This window comes from Schistocerca serialis, chromosome 11 (genome assembly GCF_023864345.2).
Source record: "Schistocerca serialis cubense isolate TAMUIC-IGC-003099 chromosome 11, iqSchSeri2.2, whole genome shotgun sequence".
In the NCBI taxonomy this organism is placed as follows: domain Eukaryota; kingdom Metazoa; phylum Arthropoda; class Insecta; order Orthoptera; family Acrididae; genus Schistocerca; species Schistocerca serialis.
In genome coordinates, this window is record NC_064648.1 from 97965675 (window position 1) to 97977781 (window position 12107).

The 12107-nt window shown below is 42.0% G+C and overlaps 1 protein-coding gene across 2 annotated transcripts in view; it reads right to left on the reverse strand.

The window, feature by feature from the left end:
• LOC126427091 (serine/threonine-protein kinase Pink1, mitochondrial) overlaps window positions 1-12107 on the reverse strand; it is a 121690-nt gene that overhangs the window by 22136 nt on the left and 87447 nt on the right. The gene's annotated exons all lie outside the window — the stretch shown is intronic.

Consider the following 12107-nt stretch of genomic DNA (forward strand, 5'->3'; position numbering starts at 1 on the left):
TCACTACCTTGTCAAGATAAAAGTGCAGATGGATACACGACAGAGCAAGGAAACGTAGGACCGTAAACACTCACAGAATCGACCTAGATCTGAAAAAACACAGAGCAGCAGAGCAGAGTATGCAAAGAGAATGGTAGTTCAGAGTGACTGGAAGAGAGAGAGAGAGAGAGAGAGAGAGAGAGAGAGAGAGAGAGAGAGAGAGAGAGAGAGAGAGATGATGATGATGATGATGATGGAAGAAGAGGTAGTGTGACAGGCTACTATCAACAAGAAAAGGAAGCACGAGTGGTGGACGGATAAATGTGAGAATGCAGTTGAGACCAGGAGAAGAGCATGGATGAAATGGCAATCCAGCAAAAAGCAAGAAGACTGGCCGAACTTCCACAATGTGAGAAAAATTGCTAGTAAAACGATCATAAATGCCAAGAGAAGTAGATAGAATGAGAAACTTGAAGGAAACACAGATTTCAAGAAACACAAATCTTGAGTCTTTTTCAGAGAAGTCTTTTTCAGAGAAATGAATAGTAGAATTAACGGGTTCAGGGCAAAAGAACCCTTCGTAATAGGACACAATGGCACAATAAAAATTGGCTAGAAAGAGGTGTGCGAGGAAATGGCTAGATATTTTAGGAATTTGCTCAGTGCAGAAGCACCGACAGTAAAGTAGACACACTTACGCTATAGGGACGAAAGTCAGGATAATCTAGACAAAGCATCCACCAGAGCACAAGTAGCAGAGGTAATTAAAAACTTCAAAAACAACAAGGCATCAGGCAATGATGGTATCTGTGCTGAAGAGATCAAGTGGTGTGGGCCTGAAATAGAAAGAAGTATGTACAATATAATGACCGATATCTGGAGAAATAAGAAAATACCCTTAGACTTAAAAGAAGCCACTACACAGGAAAGGCAACAAGAAAGAAGTGGATAACTACAGGGGCCTCTCTCTCTTAAACATAGAGTACACAGTTTTGTCGAGAATCTTGCTGAACAAAGTTTAAGAACAACTGGGGCCGACAATACGAGCGTACCAGTGTAGCTTTAAAAAATGGAGGAACTGTACAGAACAGATATTTGGAATACAAAGATAATAGAACACAGAAACAGGAAAGGAAAAGAAACAATAGTGACATTTTTGGACTTCCAGAAGGCCTACAATTCAGTTGACAGAAGAGCTCTGCTGGATGTGTTAAAAGATCAGGCACCGCAGTACGCTGTCAGACAGTTTCGAAATAATAACAGGAGTCCGGCAAGGAGACGGACTGTCACCAATTTTATTTAACCTGGTTTTGGACAAAGTAGTGAAACAGTGGAGACAACTAAATAGTAACATGAAGATCAGAGGTGTGCAAACAGGGTACAAGGTCAAACATAATGCAACAGTGGACTGCCCGGCATTCGCAGCTCTTAAACGAGACAGAAGATGAGGCAAAGACAGCACTAAAAAATCTAGTCTAAACAGCAGAAAAGGTCGGAATGAAGATTGCATATAAGAAGACCGAGAAATTGAACACTGAGTCTGACTGGAAGATAGAAGGCCAAGTGGTTGCGAAAGTCTACAATTTTCGTTATTTGGTGGAGGAGATAACTGGTGGCGCAGTAGACAGGGCACAGCTTTTGCAGAAGCTTTGGTATGTGAATATATGGCAAGAAAAATCTGTTACGGAATGCCATATTGCGACATTACACAGCAACTGTAAGAAATGCGGCTCTGTATGCATTAGAAATGATCAAACCTTGTATACAGTTAGAGAAGGAGGAGCAGAAAACATGGGGGCACCAGAAAACATGGGGGTGTCCGGATACACAGAACACGAGAGGAACTGTATGAAAATGTGATCCCATACTGACCAAGATACGCAAGAGGAGGTTACGATTTGTTGGGCACATCAAGAGGATGGACAAGGAGAGGTCGACTAAGAAGATATAGAATGCAATCTGTCAAACGGGAAACGACTGGGTGAAGGAAGTCAGAGATGACTGGAAGGCTGTAGAAATAAAAAAAGGAATCTGCAGACATAAATACAGGGCAGGGAGAAGTATAAAGGGTTGGTGGACAGTCACAGGTGGCCAGACATCAAAATCAAAGTTTTATTTACAGAAGAAGAAAGGAACAGAAGAAGAGAGATAATGAAGAGGTATTGGGAGAAAGAAGATGGGCAAAACAAGCCTCACGTTATCCTGAAAGAAGCAGCAAAAGAAGAATACTTTATGACTGCTCATCATATATCATATTCTCTCATTTTGTTTGGGCACATATCTGTAGTCTGACTCAGGACCTCCAACTGTCAGAGGGAGTTTACGAGTGATGCCCAAGTGCGAAAGTGTGTACATTTACCTTAGAGCCACCAGTCTCTTGTCTTCAAGCTAAGTTGGGGAGTATTTATCAACAACTTGGATGCACAGCCTTTATAACCATTTTGGAGCAAGTCGTAACATCTGTGTTGGTTGATACAAATAATACACTCTGTGCTTCCCACTTTAATAATCATGACAGCATATTGTATACATAAAAGGATACATATAAAGAACTTTGCACATAAGGTGAATGTCAAAAGAGAAGTTATAAAATGATGTTCAATAAAATTAAAGCAAGGTTGATGAATATACTCAAATTTTGCTATTTGGGAAGTAGAATAACAGATGACAGCAGAAGTACAGACAGAATTTGTTAACATTGGAGAAAAATTTAAATGTTAGAATGTATTTTCTGAAGCTTTCATCTAGTGTGTAATCCTATTTGGAAAAGAAGTATTGATAATAAACACCTCATACTGTAAGAGAATAGAAGCTTTCCAAATACGGCACTACAGAAGAATGCACAACTTTAGAGGGATAGGTAATGAGATGTTACTGTACGAGGTGTGAGCAAAAAGTAAGAGTAATTTTTAAGAATCTTTATTTACTCATCAATATCAACTTTATCCCCTTTAAAGTAATCCCCTTAGATATATTACACTAGTGCCAGTGTTTTCCTTCAATCGTCGAAACACTTCTGGAACTCCTATTTCGTTATTGTGTTCACATCCTTCAGTGATTCTGTTTTTATTACATTAAAGGTGGCGAAATGACATCCTTTCACGATTCACTTCAGCCACAGGAATAGAAAGAAGTCATAGGGGGGCCACATCCTGCAAGTACAGCAACTTAGACACCAGATTACTGTGGCTGGGTGAGCACTTAGAAATGATGGGTGACCATCCAATCTGTGACACAATAAAATCTCCCATCCAACACTCAATCTCCCATCCAACACTGTGGGAAGGAGCCCTGACAACAAACAAAACCTTAAAACACTAAGTACAATGAAATTTTTACCCTGCAGCGGAGTGTGCACAGATATGAAACTTCCTGGCAGACTAAACCTGTGTGCCGACCAAGACTTTAACTCACAGACCTTTGCCTTTCGTAGACAAGTGCCCTACCGACTGAGCTACACAAGCACGACTCACGGCCAGTCCTCACAGCGCATATCAACACACATTCCGCTGCAGAGTGAAAATCTCATCCTGGAAATATCCCCCATGCTGTGGCTAAGCCATGTCTCCACAATATCCTTTCTTACGAGAGTGCTTGTTCTGCAAGTTTCGCAAGAGAGCTTCTGTGAAGTTCTGAAGGTAGGAGACAAGGTACTGGCAGAAGTAAAGCTGTGAGGAAGGGGCATGAGTCGGGCTTGGGTAGCTCAGATGGTAGAGCACTTGCCCGCGAAAGGCAAATGTACCGAGTTTGAGTCTCGGTTCGGCACACGGTTTTAATCTGCCAGGGAGTTTCATATTACTTTTCATAGGTATGTGAATACTTTTAGATGTATGTTAATAAATTTGCCTGATGATTATGTCTACAACTTGATAATATAATGAATGTGCATGTAATTGAAGGTTCCCACTTTCAAAACCACAAATTTTAGAAAAATGGTCAAATACTGTCAGGAGATAAGGTTTTAGACTGACAGAACACAATTTTCTATAGGTTTTAGACTGACAGAACACAATTTTCTATGTTAGGAAAAATTCGAGTGAAGTCACTTCCTTGCAAAGTATATAAATTGCAGAAGCCTGAAAGATGGTGCTGTTCCATCTGTCTATGATGTACCATTTGCATTCCTTGCGTTTATGTTTTCACTTTCTTCAAAGGCAAAGAGAAAATGTGAAGCGATAGCCCAGCTTAGAGCCTGTGCCTACCGTCATGTATTTTTTTTATTATTTTCAAATGGGGGGGGGGGGGGGCCGGTTACCACAAGATGTTTTTCTCATTCCTCGGTAAGAGGAAGGACTCACTGTTAATGAACGAAAGTAGACGCACGTTATTTGAGAGCATAATCGGCGGTAGCCATTTTGGTTGTGAGAATAAGTTAAAAGTCTGTATTTTTTATGTGCATCAAAGGAAGAATATAATACAGGGCGTGGCGCGGGAACTTTCTTATTTGAAACGCGTGGCACACGGCAACTGTCACTCATCGTTGTGTGGGTTTCAGAGCAATCAAAAGTGCGAGACTTAACGTTTTCTTTAAGGTTAGTTTAGTAGCAATCAAGCAGTGGACAAACATCACACCTGCAGGTCGTGTCCCTCATGGGAAATCAACTGTTATGTGGGCAGACACCTTTATGAATACTGGAAGTGTGCAGAAAAAGAAACCCGGACCTTCAAGAATCACCAGAATGCATGAAAACAGCGAGAGGGTAAGGACGTCAATTTTGAATCCCCCCAAGCGATCTGCTCACAAACACGCAGCTGCCCTTGCAATTTCTGAACTCACAGTGAGACAAATCCTTCACAAAGAGTTGAAATTTCATCAGTATAAATTGTGCACACACTTACCCACGTGATTTTTTTTCACGTAAAAATGTGTGTGAAGCCTTGATCAATGAACTGCCTCACGATGCCTTAGTGTTGTTCAGCAATGAGGTACAATTTCATTTGTCTGGCTGCTCGAATAAATAAAATAAGCACTATTCGAGTGGCATGAACCCCCGAGAACTTCATGAGCAGCCCCTGCATACAGAACGTGTGACTGTTTGGTGTGGACAATCTAAAATCAGCATTTTTGGCCCACGGTTTTTCGAAGTGAATGATAAGACAGTGATGATCACTTTTGAGCATTATGTTCCAGTGACTGAACAGTTATTTCTTCCAGAACATGAAGAAATGGATGTGGGTGATGTCCAGTTCCGACAAGATGGCGCCACAGCTCACACGGCACGAACATCAATGACGACATTGCACGAACACTCCCCCGATCGTCTATCTCTCTGAGAGGGCAATCTCCAGTGGCCAGCACGCTCGCCAGATTTTGCGCCGTGTGACTTTTTCTTACGTGGCTATCTGAAGTCCTCGGTGTATACCGATCGTCCGCAGCCCCTGGCTGAACTGCTGAAGAATATTCGTGTCACCGTTGCCAACATTGATAGAGACGTGTTAAAAAAGTGGAGCGGAACTTCCAATTTCAACTCTCCAAATGCATTGAGCAGAACGGAGACCACCTTCAAGATATCATTTTCAAAACTTAATAGAACAAAACTTTAGATGTTACTCTTTGGACAGAAAGAGAAATAAAATTATGTCTCTAATACTTCGATTTGTGATTTTTTTTTAATAATTTTTTTAAAAATATCTGAACACGTGAGGCAATACTGACCCTACAACTTATTTTAGAAGCTAGATTAAGGAAAGGAAAAACCTACATTTCTAGCATTTGTAGTCTTAGAGAAAGATTTTGACAATGTTGACTAGCATACTCTTTCAAATCCTGAAGGTGACAAATATATGGAGCAAAAGGCTATTTACAATTTGTACAGAAACCAGATGGCAGTTATAAGAGTCGAAGGGTACGTAACGGAACCAGTGGTTGGGAAGGGAGTGAGACAGGGTTGTAGCCTATCCCCAATGTTACTCAATCTGTATATTGAGCAAGCAGATTCAGAAGGATGTAGGCTGCAGTACGTACTGGGAGATGAAGAAACTTGCACAGGATAGAGTAGCATGGAGAGCTGCATCAAACCAGTCTCACGACTGAAAACAACAACAACAAGGAAGATCCCGCGCCACACCCTGTATTATTTTACTAACTGAAAGGCTGTACGAGTGATCATTCCAAGTAGTACTGTAATATATGGAAGGCCAGGAAGGTTGCCTGTGTACTTCGGAGTTTTCATGAATACCTGATTACGACATTACGTAGGACACGGTCGAGATCTTGTAGGTGGATATGGCAATCGGACGTAGTATTATTAATTGTTAAGCATAAATCTACAACAAGACTGTTTTGTTTATGTGGAACTAATATGAAAAAGATTCTTTACCCATTTACTGGCACAGCTCAGCTTATTGTGCTTGCTCGACACACCGGAAAATTAATCTCATTATTTCCATATATATGAACTTTATTTCTTATTATATTATATGTCTTATGTCCAGAACAATAAACAGCAGATCACAAGTTGTTTTTGTAAACCGTACGGCCATTATTTTGTTTTAAGCACGAGTTTACCACCACAATGACTGATATTCGAACTGTCCGCTGTTCACTACAGACCACTTACGGGACTGCGGGGTGTTGTGCAAAACACACTGAATAAAAACATGTCATATTGACACCTACGTTCACATCATTGACGTACGAGTGGCTCCTCGAAACTTACGTGAAAGCCACGTGTCGACAGGCAACGTGCCACTCTGATGCTCGTACGGCTATTTTCTGAACTTGTTGCGGTCAGGAGCAGGTAAGCCACAGTCGCTCCAAAGCTTTCACTGATGGCAGCTTATGTGGAGGGAGGAGAGGTAAAAATCTTAGGATGAGACTAAGATACGAATACAGTGAGCAGGTTCAGACGTGAGCAGGTTCAGACGGAGGTAGGTCGCAGTAGTTATAGTATGTGATCAGAAGTATCCGGACACCTGGCTGAAAATGACTTACAAGTTCGTGCCACCCTCCATCGGTAATGCCAGAATTCGATACGGTGTTGGCCCACCCTTAGTCTGGATGATAGCTTCGACTCTCACAGGCATATGTTCAATCAGGTGCTGGAAGGTTTCTCGGGGAATGGCAGCCCATTCTTTGAGGAGTGCTGCACGGAGGAGAGGTATCGATGTCGGTCGGTGAGGCCTGGCACGAAGCCGGCTTTCCAAAACATCCCAAAGATGTTCTATAGGATTCAGGTCAGGACTCGGTGCAGGCCAGTCCATTACGGGGATGTTATTGTTGTGTAACCACTCTGCCACAGGTTGTGCATTATGAACAGGTGCTTGATCGTGTTGAAAGATGCAATCGTCATCCCCGAATTGCTATTCAACAGTGGGAAGCAAGAAGGTGCTTGAATCATCAGTGTAGGCCTGTGGTGTGATAGTGCCAAGCAAAACAACAAGTGGTGCAAGTCCCCTCCATGAAAAACACGATACACCATAACACCACTGCCTCCGAATTTCACTGTCGGCACTACACACGCTGGCAGATGACGTTCGCCGGGCATTCGCCATACCCACACCCTGCCATCGGAACGCCACATTTTGTACCGTGATTTGTCACTCCACACAACATTTTTCCACAGTTCAACAGTCCAATGTTTATGCTCCTTACACCAAGCAACGCGCCATTTGGCATTTAAGCGCATGATGTGTAGCTTATGAGCAGCTGCTCGACCATGAAATCCAAGTTGTCTCACCTCCCGCCTAAGGCTGCGTTCACACTGCCGGCCGGGCTGAGCCGAGGATGGCTGGGCCGCCGCGCGCTTCGATATCAAGCACATGGTTTTGAATTGCGGTGTTCACACTGGCGACCAGACCACGCCGACACGGCGTGAGCCTCCCGGAGCCGAGCTGGCGACATCCCGAGTGTTTAATATTGTCGGCGTGAGCCGACCGCAGGCGCGAGCCTGTGGAGCAGCACTACAGCTTCTGCAGTACACGCATCACACGTCTCCCTTCTGCTTTCTTCACAAGTGTGACTGCACACGTCTTTTATTTTAAGATGTTACCTCACATTGCACAATCAGTGAGGAAAAATTACGTTTATTATAATGATACATGCGAAATTACTTTTATTTCACTTATTTAATCTACCGTATTTACATGCATTTACAACAATAGCTTGCCAGCGATCGCGGCATTGCCGCCACTGAATAGTTCGCATTTACTTGTAAACGGAGACAGATATGAGTGTCACTGAGGGACGGAAATGTGTCCCTACCAGATGATAATGCACTGTAAAGTCATGCTGTGGCAGTGCCTTATCAGTGGAAATAGAACCACTGAGTCAAAGGGCATTATCTCAAAACTCTTCGCCTATCAATCTGTCTATCTTACAAGGTAATGAAAAGAATTCTTTGAGATCATCAGTGGCTCAACATGATGAACCATCACCACTGCCAAGCGCTGCATCATGAAGAAAAAAGAAGAAAAAAGTTGGAAAATTCTGAAGGAGTATTTCTGCAATTCTTCGTTGAAGGCACAGCAAGACATTACCCAAAATGACGAAGCTAATTACTTCCTAATGATTCTCAGGAGTCCCATAAACTCTCTTCCCCTCAGAGGTAAGCATTTGTGAAATTTAAAATACAAAAGCATGACTACAATTAATTGGAGGTAGTGAATGCTGTACAAAGTTCTACTGCAAAGCAAAAAGTGTGTACTAACGAATCTTACCTTATCGTTATACACAATTTTTCTTCTGCTGTTATACTTCTGCGAAAATTTGTGTTCTGTTTAGAAATTTTGTCTTGAATGTTCTGCAGCACATGCTGAAATGTATTATGATTCATTCTGTAATTTGAATAAAATTTTTCAGGATAGTTTTTAAGTTCTTCACATAAAGAAAAAAACTCTCCTAAATGTCTGTCGCTATTTATGGGATGAATCCATAACCTCCTAGTTCTTCTGTACTTCAAAACTCGACGAGTTACTGCAGAGTCAAAACAATACCAATAAAAGAGTGAAGACATTGTTCTACACGACAGCACAGACTAGCTGAAGGCGAGCAACTGTTGACTGCAGCTGCGTTTTCTACTGACTTGCTTGTCAGCTGTAGAAGGGTGGGGATCTTTTTAAATTTATTTATTTGGCCTCCCGCCAGCCATTTAGCCAAAGAGTGGGGATTACATTGACAGTGCAGCGCAGCCCGCCAAGGAAGAAAAAAAAACAATGAAGAACAATGAAACGCACATCTGTGCCGATCTACAGTAGTTTCATTAACTCTCCATTATTTTTTCTATCAAAGTAGACAACGAGACTACAGAATTGCGCTTCAGTTATCTTTTAGCTCGAAATATGAAATGTACATCATACTAATTGTATGATGTTGATGACAAATAATTGTTTGTCTTTTGTGATGCAACCTGTGGCCAATTATAAAAGCATAGCAGATGATTGTCCAGTAGCCGAGGGAAAAATTCTTATACATTTGGATTAATCTAGAGAATGAGACCATTAAAATAATAAGAGGGACCGGCACTAGGCCTGCGCTGATCACTAGTAATTAGTTTTTTTCTGTCCTGCATTATATGACTACACTAAACCAAGCTGTAACCGCGCGAACTCCGTGGCTTGCGGACGCGGCACTGACGCCACTGAATAGCTCGCATTACTTGAGACCAGAGACAGATATTAGTATCATTATCATTTCAAAAACTTTTTGGTACTTTTAGCTACATTTCATTCCCAACAATGTATGGTCTTAAACGGATCTAACAGTAAGCTACCCGCTACGTAACTTTTTCACGACAGGATTTGTAAATCAAGTGCACAACGTTGACAAATAGCATCATTTCACAATGACTGTTAAGAAATATGGAAAGATAAATGATTCAATACGAGGCTAAGATGTTGCACTACCACATGTACAAAAATCAGATTCTTTAGCCGCACACTTTCTTCAAAATCGGTTGGGAAGCGTTACGAAACTAAGAAATCACGCGAAACGAAAAGTAGACTTTTTCTTTTTTCACGACGTAAGTAACGCTTTTAAGGAAAAAATAAGTTCATAAAACGATGTGGCGAAGTCTTATATACCGCTAAGAATTTTTGAAACATGAAAATCGGAGAAGTGGATTTTCCCCCATTTCGCCGTCCCGGCTCGGCGCGGCGCGCAATGTGAATGCACTACTCGTCGGCCTGAGCTGGCAGGGCACGAGCCGAGCCAGTAAGCGTCAGCCCAGCCTGGCCCGGCCGGCAGTGTGAACGCAGCCTAACTGTCATAGTACTTGCAGTGGATACTGATGCAGTTTGGAATTCCTGTGTGACGGTCTGGATAGATGTCTGCCTATTACACATTACAACCCTCTTCAATCGTCGGCAGACTCTGTCAGTCGACAGATGAGGTCGGCCTGTACGCTTTTGTGCGGTACGTGCCCATTCACATTTCCACTTCACTATCACATCAGAAACTGTGGACCTAGGGATGTTTAGGAGCGTGAAAATGTCACATACATACGTATGGCAAGTGACACCCAATCACTTGACCACATTCAAAGTCCGTGAGTTCTTCAGAGCGCCCATTCTGCTCTCTTACGATGTCTAATGACTACTGGGGTCGTTGATATGGAGTATCTGGTAGTAGGTGGCAGTACAATGCACATAATACGAAAATCGTATGTTTTTGGGGGTGTCCGGATACTTTTGAACACAGTGTATTTGGAGATGAAGAGGATCGCACAAGTTCGAGTAGTCTGGAGAGCTGCATCAAACCAATCTCCAAACTAAACACAGACAGCCAAATCGTCATCAAACCGTTGTTGTGGTCTTCAGTCCTGAGACTGGTTTGATGCAGCTCTCCATGCTACACTATCCTGTGCAAGCTTCTTCATCTCCAAGTAACTACTGCAACCTACATCCTTCTGAATCTGCTTTGTGTATTCATCTCTTGGTCTCCCTCTACAATTTTTACCCTCCACACTGCCCCCCAATGCTAAATTTGTGATCCCCTGATGCCTCAGAACATGTCCTACCAACTGATCCCTTCTTCTAGTCAAGTTGTGCCACAAACTCCTCTTCTCCCCAATTCTATTCAACACCTCCTCATTAGTTATGTGATCTACCCATCTAATCTTCAGCATTCTTCTGTAGCACCAGATTTCGAAAGCTCCTATTCTCTTCTTGTACAAACTATTTATCGTCCATGTTTCACTTCCATACATGGCTACACTTCATACATACTTTCAGAAATGACTTCCTGACACTTAAATCTATACTCGATGTTAACAAATTTCTCTTCTTTAGAAATGCTTTCCTTGCCATTGCCAGTCAACATTTTATATCCTCTCTACTTCGACCATCGTCAGTTATTTTGCTCCCCAAATAGCAAAACTCCTTTACTACTTTAAGCGTCTCATTTTCTAATCTAATTCCCTCAGCATCACCCAGCTTAATTCGACTACATTCCATTATCCTCGTTTTGCTTTTGTTGATGTTCATCTTATATCCTCCCTTCAAGACACTGTCCATTCCGTTCAACTGCTCTTCCAAGTCCTTTGCTGTTTCTGACAGAATTACAATGTCATCGGCGAACCTCAAAGTTTTTATTTCTTCTCCACGGATTTTAATTCCTACTCCAAATTATTCTTTTGTTTCCTTTACTGCTTGCTCAATATACAGATTGTATAACATCGGGAAGAGGCTACAACCCTGTCTCACTCCCTTCGCAACCGCTGCTTCCCTTTCGTGACCCTCGACTCTTATAACTACCATCTGGTTTCTGTACAAATTGTAAACAGCCTTTCGCTCCCTGTATTTTACCCCTGTCAACTTCAGAATTTGAAAGAGTATTCCAGTCAACATTGTCAAAAGCTTTCTCTAAGTCTACAAATGCTAGAAACGTAGGTTTGCCTTTCCTTAATCTTTCTTCCAAAGGTAAATCTTAAGGTCAGTATTGCCTCACGTGTTCCAACATTTCTACGGAATCCAAACTGATCTTCCCCGAGGTCGGCTTCTACAAGTTTTTCCATTCGTCTGTAAAGAACTCGCGTTAGTGTTTTGCAGCCGTGACTTATTAAACTGACAGTTCGGTAATCTTCGCATTTGTCAACACCTGTTTTCTTTGGGATTGGAATTATTATATTCTTCTTGAAGTCTGAGGGTATTTCGCCTGTCTCGTATACCTTTCTCACCACATGGTAGAGTTT